At 42.2% G+C, this 2,757-nt stretch overlaps 1 pseudogene; it reads right to left on the reverse strand.

Annotated features, from left to right (window-relative positions):
* Positions 1-1,195: 1,195 nt before the first annotated feature.
* On the reverse strand, positions 1,196-1,704 carry LOC105086016 (etoposide-induced protein 2.4 homolog; annotated as a pseudogene).
* Positions 1,705-2,757: the final 1,053 nt, after the last annotated feature.

Raw genomic sequence — 2,757 nt, forward strand, 5'->3', positions numbered from 1 at the left:
ATAACAGCAAAGCATTTTGCTGAACTGAAGTTTGCACTAATGTTGCAAAAGCAATTTTAAATAAAAATTATGGCACCTTGGCATGAATAAAAGTAGTGGCACTCAACTATACTAGTATTATATTTTTCTTATCGTGAACTTACAGTAAAGGCATGTAGGTTTCACTTAACGATGTCTTTGATGAAACAGTGCAAGTTATTGATTTGATTAAATTTGACTCCAAAGTACATGTTTTTCAATATTCTGTGTGAGGAAATGGAAACTTCATCAAGTGCTTCTGCTGCCTGAATGTGATGGTTGTTCTCAGGAAAAGCACCTGTGTGAAAGGGGCAGGTGGTTGTTTCAGCTGCAAGTTGAATTAGTTTTTTTTTCCTAATGGGTTAATAAGTTTATCCCTTTACCCTTTCAGTTCCTATTTGCAGCACTCAATAATCCTTTGAAATACCAGACAGACCTGGCAGTGGGCAAGAATAAATTTCATACCTCTAGAGTTTAAAAGTTCAGGTTCTCTGAGCATTCTGTGTTGCAGTGGTACTTGTCCAAAATTGGTACCTCCTTATAGTTAGGGAACTTGAAGTGTACCAGTGAAAAAGAGCATTTTCCCCTGCAAGGGGAAGAAAGAAAATCACTCCTCAAAACCCAGTAGATCTGGCTGTGAGGTCTTTCCTCCTGTTGCATCTCTTTAGGTTTGTATTTTGGCAATGGAATAAGAGAGACCGAAATCTAACCTGAGTTACAAGAAATAAGACAGGCAGTGATGGCTATAAAGGGAGTGACCAGGAGCCACTGAGATTCTCCTTTACCTCCCACACCCAATATATGTGCTTCACAGAAAACAAAAATAACAGATCCACAAAATACATAGCTAGAATTACAAAAATCCTTTCATCCAAGTGTGGTGGAATGCAGGAAGGGGAAGAGGGAGGGTAAATGGCACAAGGAGAAAAAACATTCAAATCAGTCCAGGCAGGGATGGCTGATAAATGCTAGAAAAGAGCTGCAGAAAAACCGGTTGTCCTTCCTTTCGGATTTACCAGTGTTAAAAATTCACATACTGGTGTCAGGAAGGCTCTGCCTTACGCACACACCAGAGACAAAAATCGCAATGCCTCAGAAAGAAAGGAATGTGCAGAGGGCCCTTGGCAGAGTAGGTCCTGCCTTCCCTAGTCAGGGAGGTAAATAAGGAAAAGAACTACTAGGGAGTTCTTCCAATCCTAGCCATCCCCTCTGGGTGGCTGGCAACACAGTGGCCTGCAGCAACCTTCAGTTTGGCAGGAGACTGATGCATTGAGGGGAACTTCTCTGCAGAGGCTGAGCTAATTAGGGCACACTGCAGGTAGACTGTCTTGTGGAAGAATCTGTTGCTTAAGAATCTGTTGCTGGAAAAGGTAGGCTTTGCCAGGGTTGGACTTCATTTGCACTGATAATGAATAAAGGAAAGAGGATAAAAAAGAGGCAGCCACCAATAATGTAAGAGGATTGCATTGCTGTGAGGAAAGCCAAGGACAAACCAAATCCAAAGTCATAAGGCTGATTCCTTTCTACAGACAATGGCTGGTGCACTTCAATTTCTTTACTGAACCAATGGTATTTAAAGCAATTATAGTAAATAGAGAAAGAGACATCTGCAGATTAACCAGTTGAGAGACTCACAAACATCCCCTGGATGAAGAAAACAGCCTGCAGCAAAAGGCTGTAGAGCATTTCAATAATTACTTGAAGACACTAGGGAATGGGCACTTCCTCCCTGATACCTCAAATACCAGATCAGCTGTATCCTGAAACCAAATCGCTTTCACAGCTTTGCTAAGCACAAAACAGGGTGAGCTCCCAAAGAGCAGTGAAAATCGATGTGAGGAACAGGTCCAGCCACGAGCAAACATCTCCAGGTAGTAATGGATCACCAATAACTGGGGCTCTCACTGACTGAAGATCAGGAATAAACACTTGATACAACAAGAGAAGACTGAACCAGAATACTCTGCCATTCCAAGCGAAGCACAGGAAAATTCTACTAACAATACTTGGCTCACTCTTGCTTCCTCTCTATGCTCTGAGCTCTCCTCAGAGCCAGGACACTACTAGCCCTGATCCACCCTGCTCCTCTTTCTTTTGCTGAATCGGGGCGTCTAGCTTTGAGATGGTACAAATTCCCTAGATGCTGTCTTAAATGCCCCTGAAAGGTCCTGCAGATAGATTTTAGACACTGTCACCACGTCTTCCCCATGCAAACTACCGTCTACACTAAGGAGAGAGAGAAGCATCCTCAGTTCACAGCGAAGGACCGTAACTTCGCTACAGCGGCGGCTCAGGCTCTCCGCTCCTCCGTGACGGGAGGGGACGGCTGGCAAGTCCGGTTGTTTTTAATGAAAACCGTTTTCATCAGAAAGAACTTATGACAGACACACTATGCTCCTTCAGACTTGGCTGTTTGTAAAAAAGTAAAGAAACAGACTTGTTTCTTCAGGGAAAACAAATGATACTGCTGTGAATGGTAACATTTGAGTTTTTAACCAAGTATTAGAATTTTGCAAAACTTAATCTACCACTGAAACCTTCACACCTTGCTTATAAAGTTTTTGTTGATAAAATTGGAGGTAATAGTAGCAAATGTATTTGATGTTAAAGGCATGTCGGTATCTGGCACATATGCATAACACAGTGAACCAATATATCCTTAATGACTGTAACATCACAAATGGACAGGAATGCAGTGGAAAGGCAAGACAGATCAATGGACCGTATTATAACAGTACA

The sequence above is a fragment of the Camelus dromedarius genome, chromosome 2 (assembly GCF_036321535.1).
Source record: "Camelus dromedarius isolate mCamDro1 chromosome 2, mCamDro1.pat, whole genome shotgun sequence".
NCBI classification, from domain to species: Eukaryota; Metazoa; Chordata; class Mammalia; order Artiodactyla; family Camelidae; genus Camelus; species Camelus dromedarius.